The sequence below is a fragment of the Scyliorhinus canicula genome, chromosome 14 (assembly GCF_902713615.1).
Source record: "Scyliorhinus canicula chromosome 14, sScyCan1.1, whole genome shotgun sequence".
NCBI classification, from domain to species: Eukaryota; Metazoa; Chordata; class Chondrichthyes; order Carcharhiniformes; family Scyliorhinidae; genus Scyliorhinus; species Scyliorhinus canicula.
Window position 1 is genome coordinate 99,599,500 of NC_052159.1, and position 17,066 is coordinate 99,616,565.

Genomic DNA, 17,066 nt, shown 5'->3' on the forward strand with positions numbered 1-17,066 from the left:
TAAAACACCCTAATCAGTTTCCTATAAAATCCATATTTTATCCACTGGATGAAATCACTGGATAAAAGAATGAACAAAAGTGTTTTAAATAACCTGAACAGACACTTCTAAGATAGTCAAATATTTGCATAACTGAACCCTAAAAGCCCTTCGAACAGAGTCAGTCTATCTAGAAGTAGCCCAACAGAGAGAACTTGGATGAATGTGAATGGGCCAACTCGGGAACCATTCGAAATATCCAGACGTCAATGGGGAAATGGACCAAGCCATTGGACTTGACCATTTCGGATAATGTACCTTTCTGAGAAAGGGCCATAATCTAATCACTCCTAAACTAGCCACCTTTTGTGTTTAAGAAACTGTTTTTCTCCAGGTACTTCTGAAGCGAGACAGCCAGAGTGAGACCAGAAATAAATGTGCAAGTATCATCTCAAACTCCAACCATCCTGCAAACCTATGCCATGCCCATTGTTTGACTAGCTAGTTGCCACTGGAATCTTAGTCAATCCAGCAGCTGCTGACATCAGAAGAATAGAGAAAATTGCCTGTTAGCTTCCCTAAATTGTCTTGATGCAGAATCTGGAAAGACCACCGAGGCCAGTCTGAAACTATCCAAGGCTTCCATCTACAGGGTCTGAATACAACTAATGCTTTTGGATTCTTAAAACATTTAACCTTGTGTGTGTGTGCACTGAATGCATATGAGTGAGAGTGCTGGAGCTTTAAGAGCGGGAGTTCGGTACGCTAGAACATAGTGCAGAAGGAGGCCATTCGGCCCATCGAGTCAGCCCTCACTTCCTCCCTATCCCCGTAACCCAATAACCCCTCCTAACTTTTTTGGTCACCTAAGGGCAATTTATCATGGCCAATCCACCTACCCTGCAAGTCCCTGGAACGTGGGAGGAAACTGGAGCGCCTGGAGGAAACCCACGCAGACACAGGGAGAGCGTGCAGACTGCAGAGACAGCGATCCAGTGGGGATTCGAACCTGGGACCCCGGCGCTGTGAAGCAAGCGCTGGTTAACTATACAACTGACACCCTACCCCACTCATTCCCCACTGACGCCAATCCACCCCTGCCCCCGCCTCCCCCTTCCCTGCCCCCACCCCCGCTTTTGGAGTATTTCACATTATATGCACCACCAGAGAAAAGGGAGAGAAAGATAAAATCGTGCAAACCTGCTAAAATGGTGCACGTTTTCTCACAGGGCGATTGCTTGAAATGACCACAAGTTCAGGATAGGTTTTTTTTGCTCCACTAACACAAATCTCCCTCAACTCCAGCTATAGCAGAGGCAACAATGACACTGTAATCTTTGATACCCGATCGGTCTGTACCTGTGCAGGAGGCAATCCCAGATCCTTACACCCCACATAACAAAATTTAAAAAAGAAAATGCATAAGAACCTCAGTTCTAATAGGATATTTTACATGTACCACAGAACGCAACATAATCCCAACCTCCACCACAGTACAGAAAGATCATCATTCCACATAATTCTAGAGGACCAGCAGGTATAGACTCTGATTATGGTCAACACCTCCCAACACACTAATTGAGACAGAATAAATAAGGGAGAACTACCAGGAGCAAAGGGTCTCTGTATAAAAGAGGATCAAGGTACAACCATAGGTCCATATTCCTCAACTGCATGCCCACCACCAAATCACAAATCATCCCAACCATAAGGGGGAGCAGCAGTATAGACACAGCTCAACGTAACACCAACAACCACTTAGGAGTCACAACCAAGGATATTCAAAGCACATCAAAAATGCAGCCTCTCAGGATGTCCTTAATAAGTACACTTTTGAAAGGATGCCCCAAGCATAAGAGAGTAACAGCACTGGGCCTAACCATGTCTAGCACACACTGATACAAAGTGCGTGTCAAGACCTACCACACAGCCGGCGCGGCACCTCACTAATCACACCCATGGCAGCGTGCCAATCCCATCCATTTTAGAAAAATCACATCAGTTTCAACCGAGGAGACCCCACCACTAAAGCGAAGAATTGTCAAGACATCCAATAATTGGCCATCTTAATAGGTGGGCTGATTCCCTTCTTCTCCGGAACGATAAGGGGAATCACCAGTAACCGTGACCAAAACAGCATTTACAGCATGTTGCTCACCCAGGTGAGAAGAAAAACCCCAATGGGAGGAATGCCTGAATAACTAAGAATGTTAGACATACAACAGCACCATATGCCATTGCAAGGAGGATATTTTTTTAAAATAAATTTAGATTAGCCAATTATTTTTTCCAATTAAGGGGCAATTTAGCGTGGCCAATCCACCTACTCTGCACATTTTTTGGGTTGTGGGGGCGAAACCCACGCAGACATGGGGAGAATGTGCAAACTCCACACAGACAGTGACCGAGAGCCGGGATCGAACCTGGGACCTCAGCGCCGTGAGGCGGTTGTGCTAACCACTAGGCCACCATGCTGCCCCTCAAGGAGGATATTAAGGGATAGAGCAGCGCTGCCTCAATTCAGAAAAAAACACTGCCTGCATCTGGAAGACACAACCACAACAAGGAGGATACTCGGGAAGCCAAAATAAAACAGGTTAGTGTGGTGATATGCCTCACTATATACACAAGGGTTAAGGTAAATACACTGCAACTAAGTAACCACTAGAGGGAGCACCAGAGATGTGTATATTATACACAGAAAAACAGGAAGTAGGCTCTCTACAGGAACGGCAGCTGGTGAGCAGGACACAGACAGGCAGCTCAGATGTAACAGTCTAAGCGCTGGAGAGAGAACAAAGCACCTACTTCAACTGTAAGAATGTTGCTTTATTAATACATGGTACAGGACCAGGTGACTTCAGAACGCTTACGAATAAAGTTACACAATGCAAACAAAGCATGATCGAAAACACGGACATGGGGAGACTTCGCTGAGTCGATGCAACTCGGAACTCCACCGCAGCCGAAAGCAACTGGTAATTTAAGTCAAAGAGGGAAAATCTAAACAAACGTTCAAACTATATCGTAGCTAATGAGTTGAGCGTGGCCTCAGAAGAAATTAAAATAGCACTTCTAGCAGGACATGAAGCTAGACAAATCTATAACTGCTTTAATTACTTAAAAGGTGAAGGCAACACCAAAATACTTAAAAAATGTGATTACTGTTAACACCAGTAACAATGCTGCTTTAAGGTATTCTGTTGCAAAACTCACAATCATCAGAACAGAAAGGGTTAATGTTGGAAAGGTTTAACTTTTGTCATAAATGTCAGAAACGGAGAGCCCATCACTGATTTTATTACAGACCTCTAGTTAATAGCACAAGGCTGTAATTATGCTGATTTCAGAGACACTATGATAATGGATCAATTAATTTCTGGACTATGATAAAAAGTTGAGGAAAGAACTTTCACAAAATAAGTAACTCTAGAAAATGCTATTCAAAAATGCCTTGCCTATGAACAAAATGAAAACTTTTGAGACTTTACAATCAGTATCTAGAAAACAAAATCCATACAAATGGCGTGAATACTCACCACGAGGCAGGGTTAAAACAGAAAGTTGTGAGCGGCAGCCACCTTGTGCGTGTGCAGTCTGACCAGTTCGCACATGTGCACTTGCATAAAAGACACAAACCAGCAAAACCTTTGCGCATGCACGAAAAGCCATGCATGTGCAGTTGCAAAAAGCGCACAGTAAAGTAAATTCGGATTGCGCATGCGCAATCCATTCCTACACTTTATGTCACCAGCGTCATGACATCAAGAGGCCCCGGACCATGCCCACTTAAAGGGGAAATGTCCAAAAAAAAAATTTAAGTTTTAAAACTACAAAACACAATTCTTTCACCTCGAAAGACAACAATGCCTGAACTTCCACCAGCAGTTGAACACCTCTGCAGCACCCTGGAACAAGCAGTTTGCACCACGCAAAGTGAAGAGCACAATGACAAATCCAAAATCAAAGAAGATGGTTTGTTTATCGAAGAATACTCAGGCATGGCTGAATTATTTGGATATGATCATACAAGCATCAGCGCCACGGTTGAAAAGCTCAACACGACTAATCATGGTAGATGAATCCAATACCATGATGCAATGGCAGATCGTCGATACATTGGATGACAGCAACCTGTCAAATACCCAAGAAGAAAATGATGCTACACAGCAAGTACTGAACGACCCCGTTGAGGGAGCACAGATCGACTCCACAGCAGACCACTGCACGACTCCACACAGAGAGCGATACAAGCCTCCACAGAGAGCTCATTGACACAGACTCCAAAATGGAAACAACTCAAGACTCCATAGCAAAGTCCATGCATGAACAAGACGATGAATGTCTTATCAACCTTATCTGAGCAACCAGCAGCAGACTATGAAAGTCTACCAAGCTCACGTGAACAACAAAAATAATATGACAGTTTACCCAGCTTATTTGAGCCACCAGAAAAAGACTATAAAAGTCTATCCATTTAACCAACAAGAAGACACTGAATGTCTACCCACTGTGTGAGACAAGTGACGAAGAAATCACAATTGCCATACAAGATGTGAAAGATCACAGCGACACTGACAGATCTTGGCTTGTATGTACAGAAGCACGCCACAATCAAAGTCCAGTGAGACCACGTCAATCAAAACCTCATCTACTCTAACCTATCCACAAGAAAATGAAATTGTGAAGATTTTGACTCCAGAAGAGGAGCATCAAGAAACCAAAGATGATTCAAGTGAACCTGAAATGACCCCAAAAGAGGTGCACCAAGAAATCAATGATGATTCAAGTGAACCAGAAATGACTCCAGTAGAGGAACACCAAGAAATCAAAGAGGAATCACATCAACCACAAAGGAGTCTGGATAAAAGCAAATTACTGCGGATTCTGGAATCTGAAACGAAAGGGAAAATGCAGGAAAATCCCAGCAAGTCTAGCAGCATCTGTAGGGAGAGAAAAGAGCTAACGTTTCAAGTCCGATGACTGTCAAAGCTAACAGACAGAGAAAGTGGGAAATATTTATACTGTGGAGTGAGAATGAAAGATGAGTCATAGCCACAGAAACCCAGGGAAACTGGGCTAATGGCCACAGATACCAAGGGGAAAGAGTGTTAATGGCAGTCCCGAGAGAGGACAAAAGATGTGAAAGGTCAAACAGGAGGGAAACTAACATCAGAGGATGAGGTGTTGGGGGGGGGGGGGAGGGGAAGGGGGAAGCAAACAGGAGAAAGGTGGATAAGATTGGGGGGGGGGGAATTAAATGTATATTAAGAAAGAAAGAAATGGTAAAAGACAGTTAAAATTAAATGAAAACAAATGGGTCGAGGTGGGGCTGATCATCTAAAGTTGTTGAATTCGATGTTCAGGCCAGAAGACTGTAGTGTGCCTAACCGGAAGATGAGATGTTGTTCCTCCAGTTTGCATTGCGCTTCACTGGAACATTGCAGCAGGCCAAGAACAGACATGTGGGCATGGGAGCAGGGTCTTTTGTTAAAATGGCAGGCAACAGGAAGGTCAGGATCCTGAATGCGCACAGACCGAAGATGCTGAGCAAAGCGATTACCCAGTCTGCGTTTGGTCTCTCCGATATAGAGGAGACCACATTGGGAGCAGCGAATGCAGTAGACCAGATTGAAAGAGGTGCAAGTGAAACGCTGCTTAACCTGGAATGAGTGTTTTGGGCCTGGAACGTTAAGCATGGAAGAGGTAAAGGGGCAGGTGTTACACCTTCTGCGATGGCATGGAAAAGTGCCATGGGTGATGGGAGAGGTACTGGGTATGGTGGAGGAGTGGACTAGATTGTCTCAGAGGGAACGGTCTCTGCGGAATGCTGACAGAGGGAGTGAAGGGAAGATGTGTTCGGTGGTGGCATCACGCTGGAGTTGGCAAAAATGGTGGAGGATTATGCTTTGCATACGGAGGCTGGTGGGATGAAATGTGAGAACGAGGGGGATTCTATCCTTGTTCTGGGAGGGAGTGGAGGGGGCGAGGGTAGTGACGCGGGAGATGGACCGCACACAGTTGAGGGCCCTGTCCACAACTGTAGGTGGGAAATCACGGTCGAGGAAGAAGGAACACATTTTTTTGAAGCACCATTTTGGAAAGTGGCATCGTCGGAACAAATGCGACAGAGGCGAAGGAGTTGAGAGAAAAGGATGGAGTCCTTACAGGGTGTAGGGTGCGAAGAGCTGTAGTCCAGATAGCTGTGGGAGTCAGTGGGCTTGTAGTGGTTATTAGTGGATAGTCTATTGCCGGAAATGGAGACAGAAAGATCAAGGAAGGGAAGGGAAGTGTCTGAGATGGACCAGGTGAATGTGATAGAGGGGTGGAAACTGGAAGCGAAGTTGATGAATTTTTCCAGGTCCAGGCGAGAGCATGAAGCGGCACCAAAATAGTTATCAATGTATTGGTAAAGGAGTTGTGGCAGGGGGACCGGATAGGCCTGGAACAAGGAATGTTCCACATACCCCATAAAAAGGCAAGCGTAGCTAGGACCCATGCGGGTACCCATTGCTACACCTTTGATTTGGAGAAAGTGAGATGAATTAAAGGAGAAGTTGTTGAGAGAACGCGTTCAGCCAGGCGGAGGAGTGGTGGTGTATGGGAATTGTCCGGGTCTCTTCGAGAAAGAAGCAAAGAGCTCTCAGGCCATCCTGGTGTGGGATGGAGGTGTAGAGGGATTGCACATCCATGATGAATAGAATACGGTTAGGGCCAGCGAACTGGAAGCTGTTAATATGCCGCAGGGCATCAGAGGAACCCCGGATGTAGGTGGGGAGGGAATGGACCAGGGGAGTGAGGATGGAGTCAAGATAAGAGGAAATAAGTTCATAAAGAAATAAATCGGAATATCAAACCATTATCTCCAACACCATTAGTGACCTCATTTCCTCCGCATGCCTTCCCCCTATGGCTTCCAACCTCATAGTCCCCCAACCCCGGACAACCCGCTTTTACCTACTTGCCAAAATCCAAAAAAACGACTGTCCCAGCAGGCCCATTGTGTCAACATGCTCCTGCCCAACCAAACTTATTTGCTATGGCGCGTTGGAACTGTCGATCGATGAGTTGAGCGCCATATCCCGTTCGTATGAGGGCATCTTTCAGCGTCTGTAGATGTCTGTTACACTCCTCGTCTGAGCAAATTCTGTGTATACGGAGGGCTTGCCCATAGGGGATGGTTTCTTCCATGTGTTTAGGGTGGAAGCTGGAGAAGTGGAGCATCGTGAGGTTATCCGTGGGCTTGCGGTAAAGCGAAGTGCTGAGGTGACCATCCTTGATGGACATGAGTGTGTCCCAAGAATGCAACCGATTCTGGAGAGTAGTACATGCTGAGTCTGATGGGATGGAAGTTATTGATGTCATCGTGTGTCGTTTCAGTGATTCTTTGTCGTGGGTCAAAGGAAAAAAATGTCATCGATGTACATTGGTGTACAACATCGATTGAAGGTCCTGTGAGGAGGTCTTGTTCAAACTTGCGCATGAAGATGTTGGCATATTGAGGTGCGAATTTGGTCCCCATGGCTGTTCCGTGTGTCTGGATGAAGAACTTGTTGTCGAAGGTTAAGACGTTACGTTCCAGAATGAAGCGGATTAGTTGCAGAATTGCGTCTGGAGATTGGCAGTTGTTGGTGTTGAGTACTGAGGCTGTTGCAGCAATGCCGTCGTCATGGGGGATGCTGGTGTAGAGTGCTGAGATATCCATTGTGACGAGGACTGTTCCTGGTTCAAATGGTCCATAGGTGCTGAGTTTCTGTAAGAAGTCCGTCGTATCGCAACAGAAGCTGGGCGTTCCTTGTACGATGGGTTTCAAGATGCTCTCGATGTAGCCAGAGAGGTTCTCACACAGGGTCCCATTGCCTGATACGATAGGATGGCCTGGTGTGTTGGCCTTGTATTTTTGGGAGGCAGTAGAGATCTCCAATGCGGGGAGTACGTGGGATGAGAGCACATAGGGTGCTCTGAAGGTCTGGATCCAAGGTCTTGATCAGTCTGTTGAGTTAGCAGGTGTGTTCCTAGGTCGGATCTGCGGGTAACTGTCTGTAGTTTTCCTGGTTGTTGAGTTGTCGGTACACTTCTTTGCAGTAGTCCGTTCTGTTCAGTATGACGGTGGCCCCTCCTTTGCCGGTTTGATGACGATGTTGCGGTCGGTCTTGAGAGCGCGGATGGCATTGCGTTGTGCTTGGGTGACGTTTGGGGCTGTCTTGTGAATGCGACTGATGAATTTGGCATTGACGCGACTCCTGATGGCTTGAGCGTACATGTCGAGGCTTGAGACAATTCACACCTCTTTAACCTGCTCCATCTGGTACTGTAACAACTTAATTACCTGCAAAGACTTGCATTCAAAGTACCTTCTTGCATTTTTGACTTTGTCTATATATATATGTTTCTGGAACCTACCTCTTCATTCACTTGAGGAAGGAGCAATGCTCCGAAAGCTAGTGATTCGAAACAAACTTGTTGGACTTTAACCTGGTGTTGTAAGACTTCTTACGATGTTTAAAGAGACAGGTGTGCTTATAGATGGATTTAGCCTGCAGGTGCAGCAAGTAATTAAGAACACAAATAGCATGTTGGTCTTCATTATAAGGGTATTTGGGTAAAAGAATAAAGATATCTTGCTACAATTGTACAGGGTTTTAGTGAGACCACATCTGGAGTACTGTGCACATTTAAGAAGGGATAAACTGCTTTGGAGGCAGTGCAGCAACTGTTCACTAAATTGGAGCCTTGGTTGAGGGGTTTATCCTATAATGAGTTGCTCAATAAATTGGCTGATATTCTTGAATGGAGGAATGTGGTGTTCTCATTGAAACCTACAGAATATTGAGGGGGCTTGATAGGATGGATGTTGAGAGAGTTTCCACGGGTTGGGAAATCTAAAGTACAGTCTTGGGATAAGTGGCTGATCAGTTAGCACTAAGTTGAGAAAGTGTTTCACTCAAAGGGATGGAATTCTCAACCCCAGAGGATTATGGATACTCCATTGTTGAATATATTTAAGGCTGGGATAAACAGTTCTTCAATCAGAGAATTAATGGGTATGGGGAACAGGTCAGAAAATAGATTTGAAGCCCAATATCAGTGATGTTCGTAATGAATGGCAGAGCAGTTTTTTAAAAACTTTAGTGTACCCAATTTTGTTTTTCAATTAAGGGGCAATTTGGCATGGCCAATTCACCTACCTGGCACATCTTTTTGGGTTATGGGGGTGAGTTCGGCGTAGGCACGGGGAGAATGTGCAAACCCTTCATGGACAGTGACCCGGGGCCGAAATCAAACCCAGGTCCCTAGCACGTGTTGCAGCAGTGCTAACCACTGCACCAGCGTGCTGCCACAATGGTGGAGCAAGTTTGATGAACCAGGTTGTCTACTCCTATTTGAGTTCTTCTGAAACTGGTTAGGTGGAAGATGAGGTATTTGGTAAGATTTAAGTTAGATTTAGAATAGTTCATAGAGTCCCTACACTGCAGAAGGAGGCCATTCGGCATATCAAGTCTGCACAAATCCTCTGAAAGACCACCTCACCTCGGCCCACTCCCCCACCCGATCCCCACAATCCCACTTAACCGGCACGTTTCTGAACACTAAAAGGCAAATTGATCATGTCCAATCCACCTAACCTGCACATCTTTGGACTGTGGGAAGAAACCGGAGCAACTGGAAGAAACCCACGCACACACGGGGAAAACGTGTAAACTCCACACTGTGATCCAAGGTTGGTATTCAACCTGGGTCCCTGTCGCTGTGAGGCAGCAGTACTAACCGTTGTGCTGCCCACGGTTATGGGAAAGTATAAAATAAGACCTGAATTAAAAAAGCTAACTTTACTAAGCTGCGATGTGATTAAGCTAAAGTGGACCTGATACAGCCATTTGAAAAGACTGGGAAGCAACAGAAGTATGGGGCGGCATTCTCCCCTACCCGGCGTGACGGAGGGTCCCGGAGTAGGGGAGTGGCGCCAAGCACTCAGGAGTCGCGTCCCCCCAAAGGTGGGGAATTCTCCCCACCTTTGGGGGCCAGCCCCGCGCCGGAGCGGTTGCGACCAGAAGACCGGCGCAAAAAACCGGCGCCCCCGGCAGCGGGGCTGGCCGAAAGGCTTTCGCCAGTCCACGCATGCGCCGGCAGTGATATGGGGTTATCTTCCGCCTCCGCCATGGTGGAGGCCGTGGCGGACGCGGAAGAACATAGTGCAGCCAGGGCACTGGCCCGCAGTCTGAGTGGGGGGTCCCGATCGCGGGCCAGGCCACCGTGGGGGCACCCCCCGGGGTTTGATTGCCCCCCGCCCCCCCCCCCCAGGACCCCGGGGGCCTGCTCGCGCCGCTGAGCCCGCCGTTCCAGAGGTGTTTTAAACCTCGGCGGTGGGAGAGGCCTTCCAGTGGCGGGACTTCGGCCCATCCGGGCCGGAGAATCACCGCAGGGGCCTCTCCGATCGGAGTGGCGAGATTCCTGCCCCCGCCACTTCCCGGGTGGCGGAGAATCTCTGCCACGGCGGGGGCGGGATTTTAGGCGCCCCCAGGCGATTCTCCGACCCTGCTGGGGGTCGGAGAATTTTGCCCACAGTCTGCAATTCTGGTCACCTCACTGTACAAAATATGTGATTGCACTGGGAATGGAGGGTACAGAGGAGATGTTTGAGGATGTCGCCAGGAACAGAAAAATTTAGTATGATGTAGGGTTGGGTAGGTGGGTTATTTTCTTTAGAACAGAGAGGACGGAGGGGAGAATTATTTAGTAGAATTTACAGTGCAGAAGGAGGCCATTCAGCCCATCGAGTCTGCACCAGCCATTGGAAAGAGCACCCTACTTAAGCCCACGCCTCCATCCTATCCCAGTAACCCAACTTAACCTTTTGGACACTAAGGGGCAATTTAATATGGCCAATCCACCTAACCTGCACATCTTTGGACTGTGGGAGGAAACTGGAACACCCGGAGGAAACCCACACAGACACGGGGAGAACTGGCTGCACTAGGGAATATGAGGTGTGTGAGTGGGTGGGTGGACCAAGAACTTAAGCTCTCTGTTATAGCACGGTCCACGGAGCAAGCGGTCTGCAAGACTGCAGCAATTGTGTATTATCTGCGAACCCATGCCCCACCTCCTATGGTGTCAGGAGACGCCTCTTGAAATCAGTGTTCAGTTCTGCAAAGGCAGGTGAGCGTTTTCTAATGATTCTTCGTGTTTAAAAGATTCAAGTTCAACACTTCGAAAAATCACCCTTCGTTAGGCCGTTGTAACAAAACAATTTGTTACAGAAAACAATCCACAAACTTACTGCAGAATTTTGCGCTGTAATTATATAAGGCCTTTTTTGAAGTTTTAAAATGTTGCTTTACAGATACAAAAGAAGAATGTGGAAGTTGATTATGGTATGACACTCGGTATTGCGGTGGGACATTTATTGATGGTTCTAAAAGCACTTTATTTTCACAAGAAACATTGATGCAAATACAACTGGTAGACTTTAAACAACATATGATGAGATGATTGGCAGGGTTGGATTTAGCCACGTGACTAATCATCTATCTTTAATGCATGACTCAACACATTACAACAACCAGATCCCAGAGTGTATACAATCAAAATGAGACAACACTAACTTCAAAAAGTTCAAGCAACAGGCAACTTGTTTGGAAATGGCCATACCTGCACCTTACCATTCATTCAGCAACTCTTATAATAGCTTTCTAGAGCGACAGGGATGTAAATTGTAAGATTTACTTCAGACTCTTGTGTTTTTGTAAATATAATATTTTTCAATGAAGTTCTGATGGATTATTTCAAGACTTATCCAGAGTTGTATATTTCCTTGTTATATAGAGTGCCACAATATTGAATAAGTTTCCAATTTCTTATTCCCAAATAATACTGAACTCACCTCTGGTTTAATTCACCATCTTCTCGCATTTGCCCCTCGACAAAAAAACGAGACATTACAGGAGGGACTAAACACATTGGAATCCAGGGATGGTTACAAGTAAAAGTTAAACAAGCGGTAGGTATACTCCTCTTTAATGGTGTTTACAGATGCGGATGCACTCCCGTGCAAACTCTGCATCTGTTCCCAGCTCTAACTAACGCTGAACTTGGCATTGATTTGTAGAAAATTAACCCAAACCGACAACACAAATATGTGTCCTTGCAACTTTACAGCACGAAAGGAGTGGAGAGTCCTGGAACCGACTGAGGGACACAGGGCTAACCAGCTTTAGGTGCGAGTATAATTGATTTGATTTGATGTATTGTCACATGTACCGAAGTACAGTGAAAAGTATTTTTCTGCGGCCGAGGAACATTCACAGTACGTACATAGCAGAAGTATAAATTCTACACTTTGAATAGCAAAGGAGCCAGTAAATATGTAAGCCCCTAACAAGTTACAGCAGACCCCACCATCCCAGACAAACACAAGTATAGGTAGGTAGTTTATAGTTTTATGAACATGCAATATCTCATGTATTCATGTCTATGGGGCCCATTGTCCCCATTTTTGGTGCAACTAGCATGCTAGAATGATTTTAGATAAGGCCTCAATTTATTGAGAAATTATTTGGAATTGAGATGAGCGAGTCAGTCTGTAGTTACCTTCTGTTTTCCCCCCTTCTAGAAAATGTGCACCACATTTGTCTGGAAATAAGTGGTGACGTGAAATTATCAGGGAAATCCAATCAATTGCAATGTTTTATGCTGATTATATATTTTAACAACTGTTAGAAAATGTAAGTTGCTAAGGCTGGGACAGCTTGGCTATGTTAATGGCATTTGTGGCTTTTATATATTGATGAGCTGTGCAACACTGCAAACAGATGTTTACCTATGATAAGTTGGTAACAATAGGGAACAGGATATGAAGGGATTTGAATAAGGTGTTAAAGGTTCAAAGGAAGAGTCAAGATGTGAAGAAAGGGCTATAAATTAGATGTGCTTTGCATCTATAGTAAGAAATCGTACAACGGCAGGTTAAAGTCCAACAAGTTAATCAGAATCACTAGCTTTTGGAGCACCCCTGTCCAACGCCGGCATCTCCACATCTTTGCATCTATAATCTAAACTCCAGAATTAAGAAATTAAGTTAATTAAATCTGACTTTTGGAGATGTTAGGTCAGATAAGGGAAAGTCAAAGGGGAAAACTGTATACAAGGAGATGATTAAACCTATGCAAAGGAGCTGTTTATTAGAACTCAGCTAACAGTTAGCTGTTTAACTCCCAGAAAGCACTGTCTGTGAACAAAGCATGTCTTGAAAAATAAGCTACTGATCTATCTTAGAAGCAACCTCAGAGTTATAACTGCCTGGTGTGGTAACAGTTACTGGATTTTTATTGTTTCTAAAACTCATAAGGACTGTGGATTCAGGGAGAGTTAATTCTGAAGGTAGCGAAGTAAAGACTGTTTGAAATTGTATAAAATTAGTGATATTATGTACAGCCATTGTCTTAGTTAAGGGTGCTTCTAATTACTTTATTGATGTTATTTTAGTGCTTAATAAACAATTATTCTGTTTAAAATCATCAGAAAACTTCTGAAACATAATTCACCTTTCCTCACATGGTATCAACTTGCAGAAATATGAAGGGAGAGGGTAGAGCTGCCCAGGGGTAATGAGTTCAGGTATCTGCAGGTTAGGGACTTTGCGCAAAAGGTCTGGAGGAGGTTCCCTAGGTTGCTGGGATACACCCTGCTGGAGCAACTGCTGCTTCCAGATATGGAAGGGGAGGGAAGAATTGGGGATATCTACAGGTGGCTGGGAATAGGGAAGTGAGCGGGTGGTGAAGATCAAGAAGAAATGGGAAGCAGCGTTGGAGTTGGGAGGGGAGGTCAATTGGGGAGTATAGAGTGAGGCGCTGCGAAGAGTAAACGGGACCTTCTCTTGTGCAAGGATGAGCCTGATACAGTTTACGGTGGTTCACAGGGTGCATTTGACTCGGCGAGAATGAGTGGGTTCTTTCAGGGGGTAGCAGATGAGAGGTGTGGGTGGGGGGCCAGTGAATCATGCGTACATGTTTTGGGGTTGTGAAAAATTGGGAAGATTCTGGGCGGGCGTATTCCTGGTCTTAGCCAGGGTAGTGGAGGAGGAGATGGACGGACCCTTTGGTGGCAATATTTGGGGTTTCAGAGAAGCCGGAGCTCATGGAGAGGAGGAAGGCTGATGTCATGGCTTTCGCCTCTCTGATTGCATGGTGGCGAATTTTGCTTGAGTGGCGGTTGGCATTGCCACCGAGGGTAGCGGCATGGTTGGGTGATCTGTACGACTTCCTCTGGTTAGAGAAGATAAAGTATGAGGTAAGGGGCTCAGCAGGGGAGTTTGAGAAAACATGGGGGATGTTTGTGACCGTGTTTGAAGAGCTGTTCGTCGCAGGGAGGGAGGAGGGTGAAAAAGGGGAAAACTTTGTACAGGCTGTATAGTTGATTGTTGGGAAGTATGTTTCCCAGGGTGTTTATTTGCTGTGACCTGCTTTGATACGTTTGTAATAAAATACATTTTTAAAAAGTACAGTTGAGGGCTGTTGCCTCAAGTTTCCCTTTGGGATTTGGAATAACTTGTGTTGACCATCAGACGTGTCCTTATCACATTGGCTTGATTTCAATCCAATGGTTTCTCACACGTGTCCGGTGATTGCTTCTTAAAGTTAAACTTCACAAATCATATCATCTCCCAGTTATCATTAGAACTAGAGGATCAATATTATTTAACCATATGATTCATCTAATTTGGACATAGCTGACTGACACTGACTTTTCTTTTGCAAGAATGTTCAATCGTAAGGGGAAAAGGCAGGTGGTTGTACGGATGCAATCGCGACTCCAGGATGGTATGTTGCCTACCTGGTGCAAGGGTGAAGGATGTCTCGGAGCAGCTGCAGGACATTGTTTGTGTGTGTGTGTGTGTGTGTGTGTGTGTGTGTGTGTGTGGTGGGGGGAGGGGGGGGGCGGGCAAACAGACAGCTGTCGTGGTGCGTATAGGTACCAATGATATAGGTACAAAACGGGATGAGGTCCTACAAGCTGAATTCAGGGAGTTAGGAGTTAAACTAAAAAGTAGGACCTCAAAGGTAGCAATCCTGGGATTGCTACCAGTGGCACGAGCTAGTCAGAGTAGGAATGTGAGGATAGATAGGATGAATGCGTGGTTCAAGAGATGGTGCAAGAGGGAGGGATTCAAATTCCTGGGCACTGGAACCGGTTCTGGGAGAGTGCGACCAGTACAAACTGGATGGTCTGCACCTGGGCAGGACTGGAACCAATGTCCTCGGGGGAGTGTTTGCTCGTGCAGTTGGGAGGATTTAAATTAATGTGGCAAGGGGATGGGAACCAATGCAGGAAGTCGGTGGGAAGTAAAAAGGGGCAAGAAACAAAAAGCAGAAAGGGGGAAAGTGTAAGGCAGAGAAGCCATAGTCAAAAATCAAAAAGGACCATCGTACAGGGTACAGTGACTGAGGAGAGCTCAGTGAATAGGCCCAGTAATACTAAAAGGAATAAAATGGGAAGTAAAAACATAAATGGAAAGAAAAGCAGCAGGTTATTACATGAAGATATGGGTTCAACGATAAGGAAAATTAGGAGAAAAGTTAATAGGAAAAATAACTTAGGAAAGGTTACTGATAGAGGTGTTAAGATTCCAAACGGAGGTATAAAAGCCAACATAAGGATCCTTTACCTGAATGCTCATAGTATTCGGAATAAGGTAAATGAGTTGATGGTGCAGATCATCATGAATGAGTATGAGTTAGTGGTCATTACTGAAACATGGTTAAAGGATGGTCACGACTGGGAGTTAAATATCCAAGGGTTTCAAACTATTTGGAAGGACAGAGTGGATGGTAAGGGAGGTGTTGTAGCTCTGGTATTTAAGGATGACATCCGAGCAGTAGTGAGGGATGACATCGGTGCTATGGAGGATAAGGTTGAATTTATTTATGCGGAAATCAGGAATAGTAAGGTGAAAAAGTCACTGATAGGAGTAGTCTATAGGCCACCAAATAGTAACATTACAGTGGGACCGGCAAAAAAATAAATAACTGATGCACGTAGAAATGGTACAGTAGTTATCATGGGGGATTTTAATCTACATGTCGATTGATTTAACCAGGTTGGTCAAGGCAGCCTTGAGGGGGAGTTTATAGAATGTATCCGCGATAGTTTCCTAGAACAGTATATAATGAACCTACGAGGAAACAAGCGGTCCTCGATCTGGTCCTGTGTAATGAGACAAGATTGATTAATGATCACATAGTTAGGGATCCTCTTGGAAGGAGTGATCACAATATGGTGGAATTTAAAATACAGATGGAGGGTGAGAAGGTAAAATCAAACACGAGTGTTTTGTGCTTAAACAAAGATGACAATGGGATGAGAGAAGAGCTGGCTAAGGTAGACTGGGAGCAAAGGCTTTATGGTGAAACAGTTAAGAAACAGTGGAGAAACTTCCAAGCAATTTTTCACAGTGCTTAGCAAAAGTTTATACCAGCAAAAAGGAAGGACTGTAGAAAGAGGGAAGATCGACTGTAGATATCTAAGGAAATAAGGGAGAGTATCAAATTGAAGGAAAAAGCATACAAAGATTAGTGGGAGACTAGAGGATTGGGAAATCTTTAGGGGGCAACAGAAAGCAACTAAAAAGGCTCCAAAGAAGGGTAAAATAGATTATGAGAGTAAACTTGCTCAGAATATAAAAACAGATTAGTAAAAGTTTCTACAAATATATAAAACAAAAAAAAGAGTGACTAAGATAAATATTGGTCCTTCAGAGGATGAAAAGGGAGATTTAATAATAGGAGTTGAGGAAATGGCTGAGGAACTGAACAAGTTTTTTGGGTCAGTCTTCACAGTGGAAGATACAAATAACCTGCCAGTGACTGATGGAAATGAGGCTACGACAGGTGAGGACCTTGAGACGATTGTTATCACTCACTAAGGAGGTAGTGATGGGCAAGCTAATGGGGCTAAAGGTAGACAAGTCTCCTGGCCCTGATGGAATGCATCCCAGGGTACTAAAAGAGATGGCTAGGGAAATTGCAAATGCACTCGTCATAATTTACCAAAATTCACTAGATTCCGGGGTGGTCCCGGCAGATTGGAAA

The 17,066-nt window shown here is 45.1% G+C and overlaps 1 protein-coding gene across 1 annotated transcript in view; it reads right to left on the reverse strand.

Annotated features, from left to right (window-relative positions):
- tmem123 (transmembrane protein 123) overlaps positions 1-17,066 on the reverse strand; it is a 135,864-nt gene that overhangs the window by 60,534 nt on the left and 58,264 nt on the right. The gene's annotated exons all lie outside the window — the stretch shown is intronic.